The sequence below is a fragment of the Zonotrichia albicollis genome, chromosome 5 (assembly GCF_047830755.1).
Source record: "Zonotrichia albicollis isolate bZonAlb1 chromosome 5, bZonAlb1.hap1, whole genome shotgun sequence".
NCBI classification, from domain to species: domain Eukaryota; kingdom Metazoa; phylum Chordata; class Aves; order Passeriformes; family Passerellidae; genus Zonotrichia; species Zonotrichia albicollis.
In genome coordinates, this window is record NC_133823.1 from 69,887,750 (window position 1) to 69,913,991 (window position 26,242).

The 26,242-nt window shown below is 39.7% G+C and overlaps 1 long non-coding RNA gene across 1 annotated transcript in view; it reads left to right on the forward strand.

Annotated features, from left to right (window-relative positions):
• LOC113459101 (uncharacterized) overlaps positions 1 to 26,242 on the forward strand; it is a 102,301-nt gene that overhangs the window by 64,253 nt on the left and 11,806 nt on the right. The gene's annotated exons all lie outside the window — the stretch shown is intronic.

Sequence of the window (26,242 nt, forward strand, 5' to 3'; positions counted from 1 at the left end):
GGGTGGTGCTGAGGCTTTGTGGCGCTGCTCTGCGTGTCCTTAAACTCCTGTGGGACATTAGACATGGAACTGTGGGTGACTGCAACACAGCCAAAAAACCCCTAAAGCTCTATCCAGATTCAGGGGGTTTAGAGTCTCCTCCATGACTTTTAAATGCTGCTTGACATTAGGAGATCCTATATGCTTTTGGATCCATAGCTCCTCTCCCTGCCTAACGTCTGCCTGTGTTCAGGCACTCAGAGTTTGATGTGAATTAATCACTATTACCTAACTATTGAGAAATTTAAATGTTTAAAATAATGTTTAATATTAATTCAATTATTATTAAAGATTAATAAATGTCTACTTTAAATTTAAATGTTTAAATTAAACGTTTGATGTGAATTAACCACTATTACCTAACTATTGGGAAATTTAAATGCAGACCTATTTAGCTGCATTATTTCCCAGTGTTGCCACTGGGTGCTCTTCCATTTTTGATTTCTGAAATGCAAAGAGGCAACTGCCCTTTGTAGACTGCTGAGGAAATAAAAATATCCTAATTGAACATAGATTTCAGGAAGGCTTCTACTTGTCTTTCTTGACACGAGATCTTCCTCAGTACTTAGCTTTACTGCACGCTACTGCTGAGTAGCGATCAACCTTTTGTGGCTTTTAAAATGAATCTTTACTATATGAGGCTTGAAAACAGCTTTGAAATCTTTTGAGAAAGCAGCAAGCAAGCATGAATATATTCAGGCATTGGAAATTGACATAAAATGGAGTTTCACCATGTGTTCACAAGAATAAAATGGCTAAATTGGAAAGTATTAAAGATGAATATAGCAGAAATGATAATGAAAGAAAAAAGAATATTTAGGGTCTTCTTAGATTATTAATGTGGCTCTTGGTGTGAGCTGAAGGAGGTGTGTTCTTAAAGAGATATGTCCCACCAGAGATTGCAGAGAATTCAGTGTTTCATTCTGGACCTCACAAGTTTTGTAAAATTACAGATTTCATAAACAAACCATTTTATGTCTCTGTAAGGAACTTAGAGGGGATTTGGAAAGTCAAACACTGAAGACCCTTGCTTTGACTGTGGTGGTAAAAGTAACATCTGCCTCAGACATTTTAACAGCAGACTGTTGAGATCATTTTTTTCAGCTATGGTAGGAGACTTGACAGACAAAAGCCATCCTACCCCTCTTTTCTGCACTTCTATCTCTCAGCTAAACTAAACATTACATCAAAGCACTCCTACCAAGGACATTCAGATTTCATTTTACCTTTTCCTTTCAGATATCCAGTTCATTGCAATAACTTTTGTGCTGTCCTAATTAAAACAATAACAATGAAATAAAAGAAAAACAATCATTCTTTTCGGTGGCATCCCTGGGATGCCACAAAATCTTTTTTGTTCTCCAAATCTGAGTCAAAAGCCCTGTCAGAAATTCATGCCACAGTCATGCACATTTGCCAGTACTGACCCAGGACCCTGTGAGATGTGGCTCTGAGTGGCACCCACAAGCAAATTATCCCAGTGATTCTGGTGTGTGTGCTGCCTCTTCTTGTGAAGACTCTGCAAAGCATCAAGTAAAAAGTATTTACCCCCAGGACAGGTAGTCAACATGAGGTCATAGAAAAGCCTTTTTCTTTTAAAAACATCATATGTCCATGATGACATAAGCCTGGGGTGAATTCAAATAAAGAGAAAAAAGAACCAAGAATCTTCATTGCTGCTTCAGCCAGTGAGGCTCCTTCTCCCATTGCTCTATTTTATTGTCTCCTCTTGGGCGTACAGCTCTGCCCAGTGTTAACCCAACACCAGAGACCTGCCAATTCTTCCAGGTTTGCTGATGCCCTTGGTGCCAGGCATGGCTGTGGGGTTCCTATGATTCCCAAAATGTTACAGGAAAATTAGCTTCTTGCCATCTTTGAGTTTAAAATTTTGTTCAAGGTTTCAAGTTCACAGTTGCAAGAGTTTTGTGAAAGCTCTACTCTACAAGATTTCCTGAGGAAAGTTAACAGGCAAGTCTCAGAAAAGGCACTCAAAAAACAAAGCTAAACAAGGAAAAGACAGAAACAGCTTGAGGAGCATTGAAAACTGTGTTTTAGTATGAAGAGATAATAAACAATAGCTCTCAGGCTCTTATCATGATGTATTGTCTCTGTTTCAACACATGGTCTTTGTAAAGGGGACAAAACTGATTTTATTAAAACATCAATGACAACAAATACTGCATTTCCTAAAATCCTCTCTTCCCTTTGTCAGAATTCTTTGTGCCTGGCAGGTGTAGCCCATTTACTGCAACAAAAGGTGAAAGGTTTTGTGTTGTGATTGCATAATCTTGGGGAGACAGCACTCAGCTGAGCCCTCTTACTCTGTGAAAGTCTGAGAAAGTTTTCCTTGCAATCTGCTTCCCAGATTTTGTATCCACAGCTTTATTTAGCATTATGGTGGCTCATGACCCTCTTTCATGTGGAAAATATCTACTCCACCACAAAGAGGTGAAGTAAAGAGTTTCTTTACTGTGGAGTCCCTTGAAGTTCCAACCATGGGTGTGTTTGTTTAGTAACTTTTAAACCTTGTGTTTGATCCACAGATGCAGATGCCTATGCTGTGTCCATTTTAGTTCATTAGAGAGACAGGCATATACTTTGAAAAGGTCTCTAATCTTTGATGTAGTTGATGAAATATTTATCTTGGTACCCAAAGCTGTTAGTGATATTGTTTCCAAGTTCCAGGGCATATATTTAGTGAAGCATCAAGAATTTGGTCCAAGAAAATGATTAATTATGGTCCTAAAGTAGTGCATAAAAGCCACCATAGGAGTTAATTTAAACTGGATTCACAAAACCCCATCCATGATCAGCAAGAGACTGCCTACCGATAAAGAGAATAATAAGAATATTAAGAGGATGATACTCTTAATATGATTCCACTCTTGAACTTAGGTTCTGTAAACTGGATCCCAAAAACATCTTCCGATGTTAAAAGTTTATACATCTTCCTTCTTAAGGCCATGAACTGGGTGATGCTGTGCTGTGTGACCAGCAAATTGTTAGTGCATCCACCAGTTCTGGGCTCCTGAACCGAGCCTCATGGAAGGGTTTCACAGCTGCCTGCTTCCCTGACTCAGCGGCACTGTGACAGCTGTGCTTTCCTCGTCCTTCTCCTCTTCTGCTTCCCATCTCAGTCTGAATTTCAAGTACAGGTAGCTGCAGTATTTTATTTCTATTCCTCCATGCTAGTTCAGCTACTGTGAATGTTGTCATTTGTATTGTCTCCCCAGTTCTTGGAATGACATGTTTTGCAGCCATCCATACTCAGGACATTGGAAGTGATGCCCTTTTCTCATCAGGCTCATGTCTAGCCTGATAAAAGAAAGGCAGGTGATCTGTGTGCCAGTATTTTATCTTATTCAGGCTCCTGACACCTCCTGAGGTAAAGAGAGGAGTGAAAAGCATTCCCACAGTGATTCGTAAAGTTTCCTTTTCCTCAGAATCACTGACTCTGGGGAAAACCAGGTATTATTTCAGACATCAAGCAAATAATTTTCTACAAGTGATGCAAAGCCACAAAGAAAAGATTTTTTAGTGACTCAAGGAGGTTTGATGGTGACATAAGCCTGCTGAGGGTTTTTGCTGCTGGCCATCCTGACAGTGGTTTCACTTGATACCACAGCTCCTCACAAATATTCTCAGTGCTGGAGGGGGGGTCAGAACCAAATGACTCACACAGCAGAGAGGGGAGCTCAGCCTGGGAAAGGTTAAGGGGCTTTCTCTGCTGATGTGGCATTTTAAGCTTCATCCTATACTTTTAATTCTTTATTTCATGCCTTCACAGTCTTTTGTTTCTGGCATATCCAGTGATCTTGGGACAATATTTTCTTTATGCAGATTTCTTTCAGTACGGAATATTAATCTGCATTGGCACTGATGGACAAGAGTTAAAGTTTCATTTTAAATATAAAGCTCTGGCAGAGCACACTTAATTCTCTGCTGTGTTTGTAAGATAGTTTTACGTAATGGCATTTCACTGTAAAAGTTGCAAACTCTAGGCATGCTGGTCTCTTCCATGGTGTTGGCCTAAGAACAACCATGTAAGAATAATAACCTTTCTTCCCAAAATACTTTAGTGGCTTCAAGGTTTTTTACCTTATTGGATTTCAACTTGGAACTAGAGTCTGTTATTATCTCCGAAGAAAGTAGTTATTTGTTACCATAACCAAAATGAGTCTCCTACAAACAGTAGCTGCCAGCTGGTATAGGGTTTTAGAACTCTTATAAATTGAGATTTCCAATTATTTTGGCAAAATCCCAGGAGACTTGTTTTTTTTTTTATATGCTACTCTGCCTGTGGGAATTCACAGGAACGCATTCCACCCCCAGCAGAATTTTACATTTGGTCACAGGTGTACAGCAGACACAACCAACTAAAAAAAAATAAAAATCAAAGCCTCACAGCTTTCAGGCATTGTCCATTTTTCATGGCTTTCAGTGCTGGCAGGGAGGGTGTGTTTCAAACCAGCATTGGGCAAGATATCCAGTTCACTTCCATAGGAAGAAGTGATCAGTTTTAGCTGATAAGCACAGATTATCTCTTCTCCAATTGCCTTGGAGGGAGGTGCTGCATCACTGCACAGGTTAAAAGGGCAGTGGGAGTCAACCCAACAGGCTCATCTCCAGCACCATCCAGCCAAGTCCCACGGAGAAATAAATCTCTGCACAAGCAGCAGATACAGGCTTGGCGTTCCCTAAGAGGCTGCGGCTGTGATTCCAGCTCTCCTCACCCCGGGAGAGGGCTGAGCACAATTTCTGCTAAAGGTTATGGCTATCTGAATACTTCCTAGCTCCAGAGCTAGATAGTGAAAAGGGCTCTCCACTCCCACTTTGCTGTCCTGAGAAGGAAGGGTGTTACCTTAGTGAATTTTTACTTTCTGTGCTGCTCTTTCCTCCTCTCAGTTTCCACACGGAATACCAAAAGAGGGGCAGGCATTAGCTTTCAACAGCTTTATAAAAACAGGGCAGCATATATTATTTATAAATTGTTCAGTGAGAAGCTGTAAATTAGCCAGAATTTTAAAAAAGGAGATTGACAGGGTACCTAGATTTAGTGTTTGACTAAGTGCACAAAATTGGAATTAAAATTGCCCGTGAGTAGAAAAGAACCAACATTCACTTGACTGCCAGCTATTCAATGTTTGCTTTTTCCAAATTTCTTGTTTTCTTTAGGTTTCCATTAATTGCTTCGTTAATGTGAGCCACTTCCAAGGAAATAATTGGTCAAGAATGCCCCAACAAGGGCTTTACAGGTATTTGCAGGGTTTTGGGTTTTTACATAGTTCATACTTTTTAGCAAATCACAGGAGAGAGAAGCACAGCTGCTTTCTCCCAGGAAATGTCACACCAGTAAATTAAGCAGGGCTCTAAAAGGAGCTGTGCTCTGTAAAAGCGTATTTCCATTACCCTTCATGGAAAACCCAGGCCTCAGCACCAGGGAGGCACAGCCTGTGAGTCATGGGGAGCTGCAAGGAGATTTTCATGTTGAAAATGCTCTCTCTCTCCCTAAGAAAATTGTCCCTCCATTTCAGCAGGGTGGAGCCTGGGAACTGATAAGAGTGGCAAGGGAAAAAACAGCCTCCAGTGTCTGGGGAGGAAAAGGGAAAGGAGGGGCAGGATTGCTGACTTTCACCTTTTGAAAAACAGCATGTCAATGTTGCATTGGACCTCTCTTTTCCCTCTTGTTGCAAATCCACACACAAGAGAATTTTTTCCCTACTCTGAAGTTTACCCTCCTTCATTAGCATGGTGAGGTGCTCATTGTTCAATCTGTCAGGGATATAGAGCCAAATCTAAAACATTTGATAGTGGTGCTCTTGTAAAATACATGATTTACCAGCAGCTGCAGTGATTCTACAACAAACATGTTAGTGTGTCAGAGGCCTGGGACACAAGTTTGTTTAAACAAACCCAATAAAGTTATCGTGGGAAACTGATGGAAGAGGGGTCACCATTTTCCTGATAATAGTTACAATCCTTAGATAAGAGGACTGGGAAGAAGACCCCTTTTTCATCCATAGTTTATCACACAGTTAATGCAGAAAGAAAAATTGTTGCAGGATAAACTCTGATGTGGTGTAGGATAAACTCTGAGGTGATAGACTAGTTTTGTCATTCCGACTGTGTGTGCTAAAACATGCATAATGGTGTGGAATTTGGGGCAAACACATGATGTTTAAGATTCTGAAGGAAAGAAGCAAGGAGAATGATAAATTTATGTAACATGCATTCTGAAGGCAGAAGGGAACTTGTGAATAAAGAGCTTTGTGCTCTCAGACCTAAGAATTATTTGACGTAGCTCCTCTGACTCAAATGTGAAGTCATCAGGCAATTGAATTCAAGGTCTTGAACAAAGACAGCCCTGATGGCTCTGGACTTTGAAATGCTCTATGTACTTTACTGTGCACACAAGTGGTGTAGGTGCCTTCAGCAGAAAAAATGTCAGTTTTGAGGAGAAGTAGTTCTGGTACCAAATGTTAATTTTAAAAAGAAGTAGCACTGAAGCCAACAGCAATAGAGACTGACATTAACAGTGGTGATTTTCTCCTCCTTTTCATATGTGCAGCCTTGTGCAGAAGTGTTGGGCCATGAGCGAGCACACCCCATTATGCACCACAGAATCTGGGAAGCCTAGGAACAATTTTAATGAAATAACAATAGTGTCTAAGCTACTGAAAGTACAAATTTTTACTTCCCTAATGGAAATGAGCTATGGGCTGGGAAGTAGATGGCTCCAATTTTACCTGGCTTCCAGTTCCTTCCATGTTTCCATGGCAAGATGACACAAACTGTGCACATACCTTATTTTTGATTAGCAAAGTAAACACGCACAGCTACTGCTCAGCCTCAGTGGGTATGTCTTACAAAGACAATCTCAGATGTGTCTAATTTAATGATAGCAAAGGTTAATTAAGGGATAGAAAGGCCCTGCTGGAATTTGATCTACCTATTATTCTGAGTTTAAATAATGCAAATCTAGTCAGCTGGAGTTAGAGAGATGGTATTGTGGGCAGTGCCCCATGGTGAGGGTAAAGGGATTTGAACTGCAAATACAATTTTTTTGGTCTCCAGGCCTAGGGAGACTGGTGGTGGCCTCTTTGTGGGGAAGGACACTGTGTCATTTTTAAGGAATACACAGAGAAAAAGTAGGACACAAACCTCATGTAGATTTCATCTTTGTTAACCCTTATCTGCTTTATGTTTTCATGAGTCTCCACATGGCTTTGATTTCAGATCTTCAAAACATATTTTGAGTTCCTTCCCTGGCCTCCTTTGCAAGACTTTGTTATGCAAAACAGAAAATATTTCCTGAGTTGATGTCTTTGTCAGTAGCTTGAAGGGAGGAAGGTCCTTTTCAAAAAGCTCGGCACTCATAGGAGGGACAGCTCATTTCTGATTGTTTTCCATGACAGGGTGTCTCTCCTCTCTGCTTGTGACCCAGAAAGTCTCACACTTTTGTCTGTGTTAATTGTTCTCCTTCATTGCTCTGTTTCTTTGTTTAAACCCTTAACCAATGCTCAAGTTGCATCCATAACAGAGGCCTTGTGTAGCCCATGTCAAAGGGCTTTGTGCAGAGCAGGCAGAGCGCTGTCACACACCTCAGGCATGAGCAGGACCTGCTCCCAAGCCTTCTTCTGGTCACTGGAAACCTCCTGGTCACAAAGCAGTGCCCATCCTGTCCAGAACAAAATTTTCCTGACTGAGGAAAATTGTGTCATAAAACCAATTTTATTTCTCTCGGCCTTCTCAGGCCTTGCGTGGCGGAGCAGGGAATGTGGTGGGAAACCAGAAATCTCCCGACTTCTCTGTACGAGCTGTTCTTGGCTGCCAGAGCTGTCCCTGTGGCTGCTCTTGGTCAAGCTGAGGCACAAAGCAGTTCTTGAGTCACCTGGGGTTTGAGAAGCAGCAGAGTTTGTGTAAAGCCCACCATTTCCCCTCTCTTCCACACTGGAAGTGGAGCAGACCAGAAATAAGAGCTTGTGACTCAGAAAGTTTTACACTTGTGTCTGTGTTAATTGTTTGTTTTCATTGCTCTTTTGCTTTGTTTAAACCCTTAACCAATGCTCAAGTTGCATCCATCAACAGAGGCCTTGCATACCCCATGCCAAAGGGCTTTGTGCAGAGCAGGCAGAGCACTGTCACACACCTCAGGCGTGAGCAGGACCTGCTCCCAAACCTTCCTTGTGTCACTGGGAACCTCCTGGCCACAAAGCAGTGCCCACCCTGTCCAGAAGAAGATTTTCCTGACTGAGGAAAATTGTGTCATAAAACCAATTTTATTTCCCTCGGCCTTCTCAGGCCTTCAGTGGCAGAGCAGGGAGTGTGGTGGGAAACCAGAAATCTCCCAGGGCTTCTCTGTATGAGCTGTTCTTGGCTGCCAGAGCTGTCCCTGTTGCTGCTCTTGGTCAAGCTGAGGCACAAAGCAGTTCTTGAGTCACCTGGGGTTTGAGAAGCAGCAGAGTTTGTGTAAACCCCACCATTTCCCCTCTCTTCCACACTATAAGTGGAGCAGACCAGAAATAAGAGCTTGTGACTCAGAAAGTTTTACACTTGTGTCTGTGTTAATTGTTTATTTTCATTGCTCTTTTGCTTTGTTTAAACCCTTAACCAATGCTCAAGTTGCATCCATCAACAGAGGCCTTGCATACCCCGTGCCAAAGGGCTTTGTGCAGAGCAGGCAGAGCGCTGTCACACACCTCAGGCGTGAGCAGGACCTGCTCCCAAACCTTCCTTGTGTCACTGGGAACCTCCTGGCCACAAAGCAGTGCCCACCCTGTCCAGAAGAAGATTTTCCTGACTGAGGAAAATTGTGTCATAAAACCAATTTTATTTCCCTCGGCCTTCTCAGGCCTTCAGTGGCAGAGCAGGGAATGTGGTGGGAAACCAGAAATCTCCCAGGGCTTCTCTGTATGAGCTGTTCTTGGCTGCCAGAGCTGTCCCTGTGGCTGCTCTTGGTCAAGCTGAGGCATAAAGCAGTTCTTGGGTCACCTGGGGTTTGAGAAGCAGCAGGGTTTGTGTAAAGCCCACCATTTCCCCTCTGTTCCACACTGGAAGTGGAGTGGACCAGAAATAAGTGCCAGGTTGGTTTTTGGTGCATCTCCATCAGGTCTCCAAGTGAGCTATTGCGAAGTCAGGCACCCAAAATTTATTGCATTAGCACTCCTACATGACAATACACTTGGGGTTACTTTGCAGCCCTGTTTCAGTGTTGAAGAAAACCTGGAGGAGCCTGCAGAAATCTGAAAGCTGCCCACGGGTGAGCTGCAGGGAGGAGAGGGGAAGCTAAGGTTTGCAAGAGAGAAAAAAAAATGATGAAACCAAGCATGAGCCAAGACATAAAGTCTCATTTTGCTCCCATGTGCTAGTGCTTGAGCAGACTATTGTTCTGGACTCAGAGATTGGTTCTTAATTATGCTGAGCAGTGAATGGTTTAAATTACAGGCGCATAGTTTGGTGAGCACAGAGCTGTTAAGAATTTTGGCTGGAGAGCAGCTGCAGGGCTGCTCTGAGATCTCAGGAGGTGGCTGTAGCTGGAGGTGCTCTCCAGAGTTAGGGGGTCTGCACGCTGCCACCTGAAGTCCCATGCTTGAATGCTTTATCTAAATCTGCCCTTGTCTTTATTCTGCTATTTCAATCTAAAATAAAACATCTTGTATTTATTGTATCATCACATTTAGACACTACCATTTTGGAATCTCCTGTGGACATCATCAGATCCAGATGTTTGCAAATGTCATCATCCATATACTAAAATGATTACAAATGGAGATATATTTCTGTAAGCTGTTGCTGCTCGGTGAAGATTGCCAGTTTCCACTGGCTTGGAGGAGGCTTTTCTTTTTAATGGGGTAGGGATGGCCCCAAGTTCAATATTGCAGATTTTTAAATTACACATATTGTTGCATGAATCACAAGTGGTTGCAGTCTCTGTTCACTCATAAATTTGGACTGATTTCCTAAGAGGTTATTAATTTTAACATGTGGAGGATGATTTTAATATTAGGATTACAAAATCTGATTACCTGTCTTTATCTGTAAAGAGTGTGATGTGAGTTCATTATGCTCTCTGATCAAAGTATTAAAAATAAAATTAATTTCCAGAGAAGAACTGCTTTTCCTTCAACACACTCCCTTTGCCTAAATTGTCTGACAACTGCACTGGTATTTATATGTACTGTACACAGCTCTGTGTGACTTGTGAATGAATACTACTGCCCTCTACTGCAATGAATACACTCTCCAGTCTAAATGTGCACCAAATATGAGGAAATTATTTGTATGGAAGCCCAGAGACAAGCAGAGACACACCCAACACCTCAGAAGGGGCAAGGGTTTGTGCTGGCCTCTTTGATATTGCTCTAGATGTCAGGGCAAGATTGAAGTTTCTACAGGAGGGAAAAGAAATCACATGCCATAGCTTGCTCTTATTGTGCCCTAATTAGTAAAGTCAGGCTACATTTTAGATTTTCCCATCCTTTTACTGATTTGGGAACAATAGTAACAAGTTAGAGATTTAAAATTCATAGCTTTGGCTGTGACAATGATATCACAGAGCTAAAATTTTTGGTACTCTCTTTTGAAAGTGGCAACTCTGGGTTAGGTAGCACAGCTTTCAGACATAATTAATAATGTTAATTATGCACTCAAGAGCGAGACTCTTAATCCAGGATTCTGGGGGAAAACTTTCCTGGTTTGGCTTTTGGGAACACAAAAGAAATGGTGTTTCAAAACAACAGGAGAGCTCTGTCTTTCATAAAGCTTTGTGCTATGCACAAATTGCATTGTGGGAAAACCCTTATATTTGCTAGGAAATTATAGTCCTGTCGTTTCACTGGGAAGAATATGTCTTGCTCTTTCTCTATAAAAAAAAAGAAAAAGTAATTATTTTCAGGAAATAGAATGAGAAATGATAGTTTACGTTAGACTTTGTTTTGGAATTTGAAGAAGTGGTGTTTCAATTCTATTGAGTGGAATGGAAGTTAGATTTAGTAGTCTGGCTGATGTTAATAGTTTCAATACCTCAACGTATTAAATTTTTTTAATGGCTGAAAAATGAAAGTCAAAATAGATGCAGATAAAGTTTATATGCAGTTAGATTTTATTTTCTAGCACGTATTATGTACTATTTCCAGTGTATTTTCTTATGGCTCTTGTGATGAAGCTATAGCAAACTTGTGCAACTTCAACAACTGAAAATCTCAGGAATATGAGGAGCTGCCAGATTCCAAAAGCAACTGATCCTTCTAAATTGGAAGAAATTGGGGTGTAATTGGAAATGGGGTGTAATTGTTATCACAATTATATGTGCCATAAAGATATTGTTTTCATGAGTAGTTACTGCCAGGTCGGCTAAACTGCGCTCAATAAACCCTGGAACCAGGGGACTCATGAAATTGTTCTTCATGAGTGGTCTTGGTGTTGTTATTGGACAAGGAATTAAAGCTCTTGGGGAGGAATAGCTGTTGATACTGAGAAAAAGATTTCTTTCAGCATCATATGTATGCATCATATAGTGCTGTGAGAAAAGAGTTTGTGACATTGTATTTTTGAAGTAATACTGTGGATATGTTGAAAATCATATTCAAGGTTAATTGCAATTAGGATGTTAAGAAACATCCCTTGCTGAATTAGACCTGAAGTAAGAGAAGCAGATGTTTTATCTAGAATAATTGATTAAGTCATCTTTTGGGGAGTATTCATCATGTGACAAAATGAAACTACCCGTCATGTCTTTGCTGGAGATTTCTTTCAGTTGGTCTTGGATAGCAATGAATTAAAAAAAAGAAAATGTTTGCTGAATCTCTTTGTAAACTCTCAAGCTTAAAGACTCAAGCTAAAACCTGACTTGGGTTTTCTGTTAATCCAGCACATGATTTATTTACTATAAACAATCCTGAAGCATGGGAAATGACTTCCAGAGAACAGAACATGAGTTTTCTGGACAACTTGAAAAATCTTTTTGTAATGAAACCTGTGGATTGAAATTGTTAAAGGATATTTTGTTTCCAGTTTAGGTATCTGGCTTGACGAGATCAGTCACTCTTCTCAATCCAGTCCAAGAACATGAACCACTGAGCAGACATACATTAATCAAAGCTTATGTGTTTAGTAGCTCATAAGGCTGTAAAAGGAACATTTCTCTCCTTTTTGGACACTGAAGCACAAAAAGTAGGGGAACTGTGGTTTCCTCTCACCAGCCATGAGTTTCCAGTGCTCCAGCCATAGTGACGGTGAATTGGGTACTGCAAAATTTAGCAGCATCATTCTGGCTACACAGCTCAGGCAAGCTGTAGAATTTGGAAGGTGATTAAGGAAAAGAAAATTCAAATGCCTTTGATTCCCCTGCTTTCTTTGAAAAATATTGTCTGAACAAAGGACGTGAAGAATGCTCTGAAAAAGACTAGGATAACTTCCTTTTATAGTTATGCATTCAAGTTTTAACTGGGGAAGTAATTAATTTAACCAGCAGCCTCAATGACTAACACAGAAACAGACATGGATATTTGGAAGATTATCTTCTTAGTGACAATTAGATGGAGACATCACTTCCTGTGGCATTGAAAATTGTAGTAAAAGCCATATTCTGCAAGACACACTGGGATTGCACTCCAGGAGATGGTACAGTAGATTGTAAACATTGCTTTCAAGAATGAAACACTCAGTCTATGCTGATCAAAGTAAGATAAACAATGTACAGTTTAATCATTTGTTTTTAGTACAAATATCTTAATTGAGCAAAACTTTTTTTAAGATCTAGAGCTCTGTTAGACAGTCTAAATAACCATCATAACAAAGCAGCCTTAGTGGTTTTTGAAACAGATGATAACATTTTTTAGCATCTCTTCTGTTGATGCAATGGTATTGTTTCTCTGCTGTAGTATTATAACTGAAATTTTTCCAGATATATTTCCACGTGAATCAATGGTTTATTTCATTATTAGGCAAGGTAGAATTTTCAGTCTGCTCTCATTTCTCTCTCCTTCAAATGCTGCCCTCCCAGTTATTTTGGACCATTTTTGCACATAAATGCATGATTAGAAAAAAACATTTAAGGTTGTGTACTTGTGCATAATCTGTTCAGTGGAATCATAATCCTGTTCCTTCCATTTCTTGACCTGTGTTGTTTCATTTCTTCCTGGGAGTTCATTGCCTAGCTCTGAAGAGAGTGGTTAGGAATGCAGATGTAAAATGAGTTTGATGTTTGATGGACCTTTCTTCTTTCTCTGTAAGCAACTACCTCCTCAGAATTTTGAAAAGATTGCAGCTTATCTGGCCAATGAATGTGTGAAACTAAACTGGGAGCACAGCACCAAAATTCAGCAGTGATGTACTCACCTGTGTGGGTCAGTAAATGTGACATGAAACAGAACATTGTGTGTCACCTGCAAGGCGTTTGGTGCCTCAAGTGGCTTTTAGACAGCTCTAGGAAAAATGTGAAAAGTTTGCACTGGCACATGTATGTGACTCTAAATAATTATCCAGACCTAAAGTAGGTAGAAGAACTCGAGCTGTTCTGGTAGTGGCATGGAGCAGAGAAATCCTGGAAATCCCACCACTTTGGACCTGCCCAAGGCATCTTGATGCTCATGGAGAATCAGTTCTGACTTCAGCTCCTTTTGTGATGCCAATGTTGCACAAATGCTACAACCCCCATGTAAGGACATAAAAGTGATAGATTCAGTTTTGAATTAAGGCTGTAGGGGGATTTCAGCTTAATATTTAAGATGAAGTCAAGTATTTGTACAGGAAGCTGGCCATTTACCTTCCTATGTTTATCCCTCGTTACTGCCTGGTTGTGTGCAGCACACATGGAGTTGGCAAACTACAGTTTTTCAGAATTTTTAAGTGAACTTACTTTGGCACTAAAATGTTATATTGCTTCATTTTGCATGCTTGAGTTGTACAATTCCTGGCAGTAAAAATTGCACTTTTTTTTTTTTTTTTTTTTTTTTTTTTTTTTTTTTTTTTTTGCATTCATTCTACTTAAGAAACTGAAATCATAAGTGGTTATGTCTCGCCTGGAAAGCTGTAAGCCAAGTGCCTGATTTCCTCTCTTTCATACACCATCAGAAGGTCTCCACTGACCTCCAATTAATAGGATTCTGTTGATGTAAAAGTGGTGCAAGAATGGATTGAATCTCAAATGTATTTGTGAGTTTCATAGAGATTCATCAGACTGGGGTCTAATGAACAAAAATAATTATGTGTATGTTTGGCAACATTTGTCTCCTGATTAATATTTTTACATTGAGATGTTAGATTACTTACAGATGCTTTCTTTTTGCTTGTTTAGCAGATTTCCATTTTTAAGTGATTTTGTGCAATTTTGCAAATATTTACGGAACATTACAATATTGTGATTTTACAAGTGGGGCAAAACTAAAATGGCTCACTTAAGTTAAAATCTTACTGCACTGTAAAGTGCATTCCTTCTCATGGTTTTTCATTAACATAATGTCCTTCAATTTAATGCAATTAGGTATTTTCTTACAGATAAATTGCACAGAAAAAGCAGTGCTAAGTTCTTTGCTTCCATTATGGTTTACAAGATTATTCCTAGTGCCATAGGGTAAATATTTCAACTTTGCGTTGAGAAAAAAATGAAATAGTAATCATCACTCAATCTTACACAAATATTTGGATTTGTCCATTGTAATACCCTACGAAGCTTTACTAATGTCAGTATGCAAATGTAGGTTGTTAATTTATTAAGAACTGTGGCAGCCTGGTCGTTGAGCTGGTGGTTTTGTTAAGACATATTCTGTGTATCTGAGTGATTAAACCAGCACTAAAACCACATCTCTCTCTATCAAAACTTTCAGGTTGAGAGCATTTGGGATTCATTCCCACCGTGGTTGTTTCACTTGAGCATTAACATGTCAGATAGGAAGAAAATAATTCACAGCTGTCTTGGGGCTTGATTACCCGTTCCTGACATCAAATTTATGCCAGCGTAACTCCATTGAAAACCATGATATTGCTCTGGTGCTACACTGGTTTAATAGAGTCACAAATCGGGCCTTAGGGGGGTTTCTTGGTTACTTCTAATTTTCTGATTAAAGCAGAGTTATTGAAACTCATAAAATCCATGGAACATTGTTGCTCCACTGTGGGCTATCTGCATCAGAAACCTCACTTCATTCCGGGCCTTAAGCAAATTCCCAGCTGACCTCAGCTCAGTAAAGGTACATTCAGTCAAATGTTTCAGCAGGATTTTTATTTTTCAATTTGCATACTATTTCAACCACATTCCAGAGCCTCGCAACCACAGAAGTTCAAAATATTCCATAGATTTTGGATTCTTAGGCAGATGTGAGGCACCATCTCCAAATTCACGCTTCTCTTCCCTACCTCACCATTCCTCTTCATTCAGCCAACAAAACTGCAGATTGCTACTCAAAATATGTTGAGGATCAACACTTTGGGCAGGAGAATTTCCTATTCACTCACTGTCTATGGTCTGTAGGGCTCAGCTTTCCAGCACAGCATCCAAACCTCCAGTACAGCAAGGAGAGCAAGGAATGGAGAGAAACAGAAGTGGAGAAACGATGAGCAGAATGATCACATAGAATCCAAATGGCAATCAGAGAGTTCTTTTATTTCCTAAGAGGTTAAAATTTAACAGTGCAGAGACCAAGGAAATACAGAAAAAAGCCCCTCCAAACAAAACACTTAGAGGAGAAAGAAAAAGAAGAAAGAAAAAAGCTTATTTAATTTCAGAATAGTTCTTGGTATTCTTAAAGCCCTGAAAGAAGATTTATGTTGGTCTTTCTTGATCCAAACGGGTTACCTCTCTTTAAAAACAAAGATTTCTTTGAGAATGTTTAATGCTTATTGCTGCTGCCAGATACAACCTCCTACTTTTTCAAGGTTTTGAAATATACTGGGCAGTTCCTAAGCTTTCTTTGGCATGTGAAGATAATTCATGTGCTGGACTACAAACCAACTGCTCACCCAAAAGCACAGGAGGCCCAGATGATGTAGATTAGGAATAAACAAAAGGAACTGGAAAATTCTGTAGAGGTAACATTTGAACAACCGTGCTTCCACATTATATGGTGGAAAATACCTTGTGAACATGAATGGTCTGCAGAGGATCCTCTGCCTTTTGCTATAGAAAGGTTTGTTCTCTTGTCCCCTCACGTGTGTACTCAGCAGATAACACAGAAAATGCTAATCCCAGTTGTAGGCTGGTGAGAGGGGAGGAAAAGGAGCGAGACTAAAGCAATAAATCTGGATCACATTCTCAGAGAGCACTGGCTCAGCGACGGCAGCAGATGCCCAGGAGAGAGGGTGTTCAATCTGTATTGCATCACACAGAAAATAGCACACATGGTGGCTTTTTCCAGAATTTAGCATTCCTTCTGGAGTGCCAGGGGCTGCAGTGCCCCAGAAATACCCTCTAAAAGCCTCAGGCATAATTGCTACCCTCAAACTGTTGTGCCAGTGCTGATGATAATAGAGGAGATTCCAGCAATATTCCCGTTTCCATGGGGTAGGTTAAGGAACAATGGAGCAGAAGACAGAGCTTGGATGAAGCTACCCCCCTCAAGAAAGCTTTGGTTTTGCTTGAAAACTGAGACAAAGTGTACATAAATGGATGAACTGAAATGGCTGTAAATAGCCTATGAAGGCATGCTACAATAAAATAGTTTAGATCTCTTCTTCATTATCCTGCTTCACATTCGAGGGGATGACTGGAAAAGAAGATCCTCTGTTTTTTTAAGAAATCCACAGGCCTTACAGCAAATGAGCATGTTTTCCAGTTCAAATATTATGAGTATTCTTTAGTGTTTGCACAGGATCAGGATTTCTGAGCCCATTTAATAATCTGCAAAAAAGTCCCACTTTTTTTTTTCTCTGCTGAAGCTCCCACATGGCACAGAGTGGAAAACACTTTGCTGTGGCATGTTTAATGGGTTGCAGAGTAGGCAGTGTGTGGTTCCTTGGAGCAACTGGGATGAGAGAAGATAAAATATGTCCTGCTTTCCCAAAGCAGATTGTATGGCTCTGTGGCTACCTGAAAGGAAAGACCACTTCCACTTTAGCCACACAGACGTAATCCGTGTGTATTCTTAGATTTATGAGTGGCTGCATTACCCTGCAATTAGTCTGGATTTCTGAAATGTGGGATAAGAAGGGGGAAAAAAGGTTTGCTTCTCATTATTTTTTTTCCTCTGAGCATTCATCTGCTTTACTCAGAGTTTCCTATACCTGATTCTTCGGTGTCTGTGGCCACCAACAGAGTTTCCCCCAGCCCTAGCAGTCTGGTTTAAATGTGTGTGCTGTACATTCTCCTTGTCCTGAGGGCTCTGCTAAAGGCATTTATCTGTTGAATGACGTGCAGACTGCCAGATTCAACAGATGACAGCTTAAGCACAGCACTAGTGACCACCAATGGTGTGGTTTTTATTTTGGGATCCTGCTTTTTCTTAAAAAAAAAAAGTTGCCATTATTGACTTTTTTTTTTTTTTCAAGCTGTTTCTTGTGTTTTGATGTATTCTTCTGCTCTGTCCCATATTAAGGACTGATCTTGATTCCATGTGCCCTAATTTTGTGCTGCCCCTCCTCTAGCCTTCAGCAGTTGCTTGTGGTTTGTGCAGGAGTTTGGGAACAGATGTGAACAAACAGGCACAAACACAAATAGATGGTACTGACTCCCTCCCTCCCTCCCTCTCACCTGTTGGCCATTTGCTGTCCTCTGATAAATTTAAGACATAAGGCAGTTTAGAAAACACACAGATCATGACTCTTTTTTGTTTTTCTTGCCCTTTTTTTTTTTTTCAAGTGGAGGTCTGTACAAAAGCAAGGCAGGGGCGACACAGGGACATAAAACAGGGAGATGGAAAGCACAGTCCTGAGTCCTCCAGCTTTGGTTAACTTTGCTATCAGCAGCAATCTCATCATGTGGGTCCTGCTCATGGGTGCACTGCTCTGGGGCCTGCTTGGCAGCGTTGTTTTGGGATGAACACTGTCCTATATTGATGAGATGGAATGTAGTTCAAGGTAATCTCTTCAGGGCTGTCACACCATTCCCCTAGGAAGGGTTTAGAGACCCAGGAAATTAAAAAGTCAGATGGATGCCAATGGGTAGAGGGAAAATGCATCCTAATGCAATTCTGCATACCACCACAATGGTCCTTAACAGGGATTTTCTTAGGAAATAACATATGCAAAGATAATAACATCCCTGCTGGTGCTGGCAGATATCTGCCTTTCTGGCCAACTCAGATCCATTCATAGGCACAACAGGGGGGAAAGGATTATTTTAGCCTACTTATTTTCTTTCCTAGTTCACATCATTCCCTGAGTATGTACAAATAGGAAGGATGCCAAGTTGTTTACAAGAAGATCAGCGATGATTTGAGCCAAAACTATCAGTCCAAATGCCCTCAAACTGTAGGGATTTTCTGATGTGGCTGTGACTCCGAAAGCTGTGACTCAGCTCCATCTCTGGACTGAAGTGAATGTCAAAATGAATATCTAAGCAAAAGCCCCATTCTGAGCTGCACTGAGAGCTCCCACTGAGTGCCAGACATGAGAAATCACCCTGACTCTGTCAGCATAAAACTTCCTAGACACAGGTAATGTGCATCATAAATTTGAGCTGAGAAATTCTCTTTTGAACGTTTTTCCTTTGAAAATCTTACCGAGCTCCTATCTCCTTCCTCTTCCAGACCACCCGCAGATACCACCCACAGACCAGTCACCCCATGGCCTTGAGAGGTCATCTGTCATTCTCACTATCTTAATCCTGAGAGCATAGGTGCTCCATCAGAAAAATAACTTTAAACAGGTGCCTGATGTCAAAACCACAGTTCATACCGTCAGAATATTATTAGAATGAATATTGACATCTAAGTGTTTACATCCTGGATCTTGAATATGTGTGTAATAACAAAGGAATGACTGCAGAGAGGTATGGAGATTGGACATTTGAGAGGAGGAGTTCTTGCTGTAAAGAAATCAACAGGAGGTACAGCATCAGCTCTGAAACACCAGCGTGGTACCAGGAATGTTTATATAAAGCAGTCAGACCAGTGTCATCCTCCAAAATGGTGCTGTGAGTCAGGGTATATTGTAACCACATTGTCAGTCCTTGTTTTCTTTTTTTTGTTTTAATATTCCCTTCAGATATAATATTTTATGTTGATTGAAACTGCAAATTAGATGAGTGGCAAGGAAGAATTTTCCAATCAATCAAAATGAAAGAAAAGATTTTGGCGATTTCTTATTATATTCATCCTCAGTCTTACACTGCTGTATTTGTTTTGATGTTTTTTGGGTGTTTTGTGGTTTTTTTGGGTGAAGTGTGTTTTGAAGTACTCTTGGGTGTGATACTTCTGTGCTGAGAGAGCTGAGAAGTTCACCTATGGTTTGGTCATCTCTCATACAATTCCTCTTTACTTTCATAACACCTTTGCTACAGAGCTGCTAAAATTCTGATTTGTTTTTCTGTATTTTGTAGTGAGCATGATCTTTGAAGAGTTATTTTTCAACAGCTTTTCTAAAAACCTGCTTTCTCCTCATTTGACTCTGTCCTTACAACTTAGCCCCTGTGCCTCTAGGCATCCCACTCTAAGAAGAGATTTTTGATTTGGAATACATTGTCATTTTAATTTTTCTAATTTGAAATACAGTGTAATGATGGCCATGATACACATGTGTCTGAGGTTGACTTCATGACATTACTGCTGTTTATTGCTCCTGTCATCTTTGATTTCCTCTCCTGTTGTGGTTTTCACTTCTTGAAGCTTGTCTTAATTTCAGACCCGGATCCCCCAAGTTACACATCTGCTTACCTTTAGTCATCTGCCTATCCCCATTGATTCCACTGAGAATACACACACACTTTAAATTAGGCACATGTGCAAGATTTTTGGAATTAAATCATGGGAAATGTAGTCTACTTGTTGTTATTTTTCCCAATTTCAGCAGCTGGTGGCTTCTGCAGGTGGTCAGACCTGCAGAGATTTAAACACCATTGTTAGTAAAGAGAAGGCAGTTGGCTGGATATCTGTAAGATTTGAGGAAGGGTCTTGACAATAGTAAGAATTTGATTTTTTTTCAGAAATAATAGTGGTGTGAGCTTTCATAGCAAGGGTTGCTCCAAGACAGTAGAGCTGGCAAAGACCTATATTTTTATTCTTATTTCTTGAGGCGATTCTCGGATGAGAGACAGTTTTCATCAGACACAATTTTCCGCCTTTCTTTAAGTAAATCAGTTTTCATCCTTTCCTTAACTAAATCTGTGTCATCACATCATGGGGCAGGAGGGATAGAGGAAGTGGTAATTTGTAATTTCTGTTGGGGAAACACCTCAAGTATAACTGATGTTGTGTTGGGAACAACAGGGAAAATAGAAAAAACAAAATAAAACAACAACAACAAATAACCCAAATAACCCAACCAACCAAAAAAAAAAAAAAACCAAAAAAAAAACCACAAGAAAAAAAAAAACAACCCCCCCACCAAAAAAAAAAAAAACAAAAAAAAACAAACAAAACAAAAAAACCAAAAACCCACCAGCCCACCAGAAGAACTACAGAAGTTTCTGGGAAAAACTGAGGAGGAAATCCAGACTGAAGGAGAATCTGTACTGTCAAGATTGACTACAATTTGGTTTAAACTCTTGTTGCAACAATAGCTGAAAATAACTCCTATTTCAGTTTGCATTAAGTAGTACCGTAAATGCAAATTCTTTTTAAACAAAGAGAAGTTGTAGTGTTCTAAATCACATGCCATATGATATCTGAAATTATTGGAATGATTTCAAGCCATTAAAATAATTGCATTTATTTGAAAAAAACTATATTTTTGCCTTTACTTCCGTTGATAATACAGACTAGTTTTGGCAGAGAAAAAATGAGAGAAAATGAAAACTGTAGGAAGACAATAAAACAACAGCTTAATTCTCATTTAAAAATCCATTCCTCTAGAAGTGCAGCTTTCAAAACATTATTGAAGATGTGTGGAGGATCAATATGATTAACTCCAGCACACCTTAAACACAAGCCTAAAAATAGCACCATTCTCAAAAGGCAGAAATTGTGAGCTGCCACCATTCTCTGCAGCTCTGCTGCCAATATCTGCATTGTTTGTTTACCCTGGGGAGCCTCCGTGGATCAGGAGCAGGATCTCAGGGCAGCTGGGATGGAGCCAGATGGGAGGAGGTGGGAGGTCAAGCTTTGGCTTCCCCCAGGAGGCTGCTCTTGTCATGGAAAGGTCCTTGTTGGGAGGAGGAACCCAAAAGACAGAAAAAGTGAGATAAAGAGAAAAGCAGGCAGAGCAAAGAGTGTAACCTAGTGCTTCGTGGCATTGCCTCCTCAAAAGAGCCCCTCAGTCTCAATCTTCTGCTGCACAGAAGGGCATGAAGTGATCTCAAAATTAGATAAGCTAATTCATTTTTCTGCTGATTTAGAATCATTTTTGCCTTTGTTTGATTTGCCAGTTTTATTCCTATGATCTATTGGTAACTTGATACCTTTATGTATTAAGAAAAAAAATTCCTCCCTTTATAAATTTCAGCTGTTAAATAAAAAAGCAGCAATTCATAAAGAGCACAAAATCCTATAGGGGTGGATGCACTGGAGATCCAGACCAAAACTTTTTCACACTTAAATTTTTGCCCTCTTCCCTGCTATCTTGCAGGCAAAAGTGATCAGGATGATCTGTTCTTTCTTCAGAGTATATTTATGTTTCCTCTGCAACAATAGACATCTTTTCATTACTCTTTGGACTCAACTATCTGCAAAGCATGATTGTTCTCCCTGATAAGTGCTAAATATTGACAAAGAAACAAAGAAAACATGTGTGTTGAAACAAGATGACCTTGGTACCAGCAGAGCAAACAAGTGAATGCCCTGGGATGTGTCTTCTATTATTGTTAATGTTTTTTTTTAAACACCACAAGTCTCCTCTCAGTTTGGGAGACAAAGACCCCTCCAGTGCTGCAGGACCAACAGCCATGTGCTTGTCCAGACTGATAAATCCATGCAGGGATGAGTCAGGCTAGCTGTGGTGATGGCAGCTCAGGTTTTACTGGAGCTGATGGCTTTTGGAGGGTTTTCTTCTACCCTGCATCACTCGTCGATATCATGTGTCAGGGAGAGCTGACTATGGGCTCAGATATTAGGTAGTACCTGAAAGTATCCAGTTGGTTTAGATGGTGTCTGGAACCTGCCTCTTCATAAAAATCATCTTCAAAAACGCCAAAGAATCTTCCTGTGAGGTTTATCCAGAAACTGTCCATGAGCCAAGAAGTTCAGAACACCCTACAGCATAAAAATGTAATTAAAAGTGCACATGGATGCTGGACAGGAAGGGTCTTGGGAATTGTGAGGCTTGACAGGAAAAAAAGCATCTTGCCCCAAGTTAAGGGTATTTGGGAGGTTTGTTTAACCTTCATCCTGGCGATTTGCACACAATTCCATGTTATTATTTACAATACCATTGAATCAAAATGTGAATTTGCCATGGCAACACAGGATTCAAATGGGGCCAACGCTGCTTCCCCAGATTACAGCACCTCCTTAAAAAAGGAGTAAAGAAGAGTGCACTGAGTAATATGCAGTCTTGCAAAATGCTATAAGCAAAGCATGGCTTCAATAAACAACACATTTTCTCCAATTCTTAGAAAGCATTTTATAAGAAAAGATTGTAATTACAAAAAAAAAAAAAAGTAAATATGTACATATGAAATGAGCTATTTCAGCTTAATCAATTTTTCAGGAAAATGTTAACACTGGGAAAGTACTGGCAACAGTAAGATCAGTGTGGGACATAGACATGATGTGGGTGAGGAATTCTGTGACACTGCCTTGTTTTTACACTGTAAGGAAAACAAAACAGTGAGCAGCCATGCGTTCATTCATGCATTTTATTCTTTCCATTTATTTGGCCCTTTTGCCAGAAAAATAACCAATCATCCAGCAGATGATATAGTTGTACATAAGTAAATATTTATTCAAATCCCCTGCTTGCAGTCACTACCCACTAACAAAATACCAGAGTCAGCTGGACTTCTGGAAGGCAGAATGCATCCAGAAATTTTGCTTAAGTTATTCAAAATAATGCTCATTTAACTGCAGCTTTGAAAGTCTAACATGCTTGTAAATGTTTGTGTGTGAGTACCTGTGTGTCTGTTGATGTTATGTGTTAATCTTGGTATATGTGTATGTGTGTATATATATGTATGGATGTATAAAATATATAATATGTATTATATATAATGCATACTATATATTATATTGAATTATATTATATAGTGTAGTTATTATATCTGCATTTTACTATATATATTATATGTAATTATTCTTAATATAAATAAAATATGATATCTTGGACTTCTCCCATCCATTTCACTTTTCTTCCTGTTATTCTCAGGTGCATATTACTGAAAAGATTTGCCCTAAGCACACCTGAGATTTTCTGTTGTACATATCAGTTTTATAGGACTGATGCACATCTTTTTTTTTTTTTTCCTAATCAGGGTTTGAAGAGGTTCAGCCTGTGTCTGGCCTGAGAAACACCTGTATTAATAGGGACAATCTTCTCACCTTTACAAATTATTCAAGTGACAATGAAAATAAGGAAAAAACCAGCTATTTGCTACTATTTTTTAAAGCAAGTCCAAAATCCAAGTCCTGTAACTAACAAGGAGTACAACAGTTGAGATAATTCATGTCTCTCCACATATTTCTATAGATGTTTAAGAGTTGGTTTTCCTTAGGAGATAAGTGAGAGCTTCTTCTGCACCTAACAGAAGCAACAGCCCTAAATCTCTAATATTTTTTTAAATTTTTATCCTACTTTCACAGCACAGACACCATTAATTATGGTGGACGCACCAGCCCTGCTGGATATCCACAGAGACCTTGGCTGGTTCAAGTCATTTGCTTTCAAGATTTTTGTTCCTTGTGAACAGGCTCCTGGAAATCTGGGCACAGTATTCTTGCAGATAATTCCTGTCTTTTCCACTTTATTGCTAGTTTTCTCTTTCAGGACCTTTCAGTCTTGAATATCAGCTTTCCATTTGCAATTCTTGATACTAGCTGGAAATTTCACAGGACAAAAGCAGATCCTATGGATTGGCTTAGTTCCACTATCCTTATTTTAGATTCTTGTGAATTAAGGAAAACCACAGCAGGTTTGAATTTTGTTTTGCTTTTTAATCTAAAGATACTGTTTGTTTTGGCTTGAAGGGAATTGTGAGAAATACCAATATATTTAAAGGGAGCACATTGAAGTGCTTTCTGAGGACAGCAAGTGAACCTTAGCAGTGAAATCCTGCTGTATGTGAGGTTCTAAAATTGCAATGTACAAATGCTTTACTGGGATGTAAATGTCCAAATATGTGTAGTCCAGGACGATATCTAGTCAAAAAATGGCGAATGTATAAGCAAAAATAATTCTCATAATTTAAAGGAATCAGTTTATACTCACATCCAAAAGTTCTAGTGACCTCACGCACCACGAAACAATGAAATCTAATAAAGTTGTTCGCTTCAACAGAAGTTTTAAAATATGTTCAGAAAGACTTTACCTCACCTCTACTGCCTGACTTCAGCCTTAAAATCTTAAATCTGACAGTTGGCCACTTCTCTTTTACTTCTTTTCTACCACAGAACAGCATCTTGGCTTTGCCTTCCCAGCCTGCCATCAGCCCTACCAACACTCTGAAATGCTTCATATATAGAGCATGCCCTGTATTCACTGGGAAATAGTAGAAATCCTGATGTAATTTCTCAATAAAAGAATGAAATTAGATCCTAGTGAGCTAGGGACACTGGACACTTGATTTCAGAGCTCCACACTGCCATGGCTGCAGGCAGTATAATTTCATAGTTCTTGGAATATGTGTAACTCAGGAGTTACTCAGAAACATAAACTGCAATTCCTGGAGGTAAAGTGAAATACCCATTAGTTTCATATATCCAGATTTGTCTACTCTAAAAGAATATACATTACAGACAGATACCCCTGATACCTGACATATGGTTTTCTTTCAGGGAATCAGGGCTGTGTAAGTATTAAAAAAACTGTTCCATTCTCAGCTTTATGCAAAGGCTGAGTCTATTATTTGCCTTGATCTTCACAGAGAAAATTCATTAGTTTGAATTGTGTTTTTATTAATGCTAAAAGTCAGGGAAAAGAGAAAAAAAAGCCAAAGCTAAACTCCATAATGCCTTGTTGTACCCCTTGGAAAAATTTGCTTGTCTGTACTTTAAGCTCCCTGTGACAAAGTCCCTTTCCAGTGGTTTCAGACTGTGTACAAGACAATAGAAACAATGTGGGAATGTAACAAATTCTTAGTGATATTAACAGTGCCAGGGGATGCAGTTCCAGTCCATGGAATTGCAAAGTGTGTCCAGATGCTGCAAGGATGTATGTCTTGTAAATGCTTATAATGATAAACAGATAATAAAGGTTGAATTAAACAAGTCAATGGTTTTGGCCTTGCTGACGGCAGGTTCTGGAGTGTACATGAAATAAATCATCTCCACAATAAGCACTGGCTGGCTCCCTACCAGTTCCAAGGACATTCAGGATAATAACTCTCCCTCCTGGGAATGGTCCCTCTGGGGCTGCTTTTCAAAAACTGACAGGTTGGAGCAAGTTTTAATGTGTAGTGCCCAAATCTTATATGATTTGACAATTTCATCTTTGGTAGGTGGCAGTTCAGCCCTTTTTTTTTCAAAATGTAGAGGAGAGAAGGGTTTATTTGAGCAGTTTTGTCAGAAAATAATTGCAGAAGGGTGGCCAATTCCAAACCCCAGTAGCTGGAGACCTAACAGGTGATATTGACCATCCTCTTCATTTATCATCAATGTGTTTAATTATTGCATGGTGTCCAAAATCTCAGGCACTGCTTAAACCAGCCTCTAAGATATCAACCCTGGAGAAAGCTTTTGAACTCTATTCAATTACAATTCATTTATAAAAACCAGTTTAGCTTCAAGGAAAGAAATATAAGGTAACTGCACGGTAGGAATTATCTTAGCTGTGCCAAAGGATTTCCTGTCTGTTTCTTAACTCTCCATATTTTGAGTTTCTTCTGCAAGAAAATTTGTCTGTTACTCTGAAACTATAGAGGACAGGGTTTCCTTCAAGGTGTATCAGTACCTACATAACGTTAAAGATGACCATCAGTGTTTTGTGAGCATGTAATGCACTTGATCATAAATGTTGGTGTTCCTAA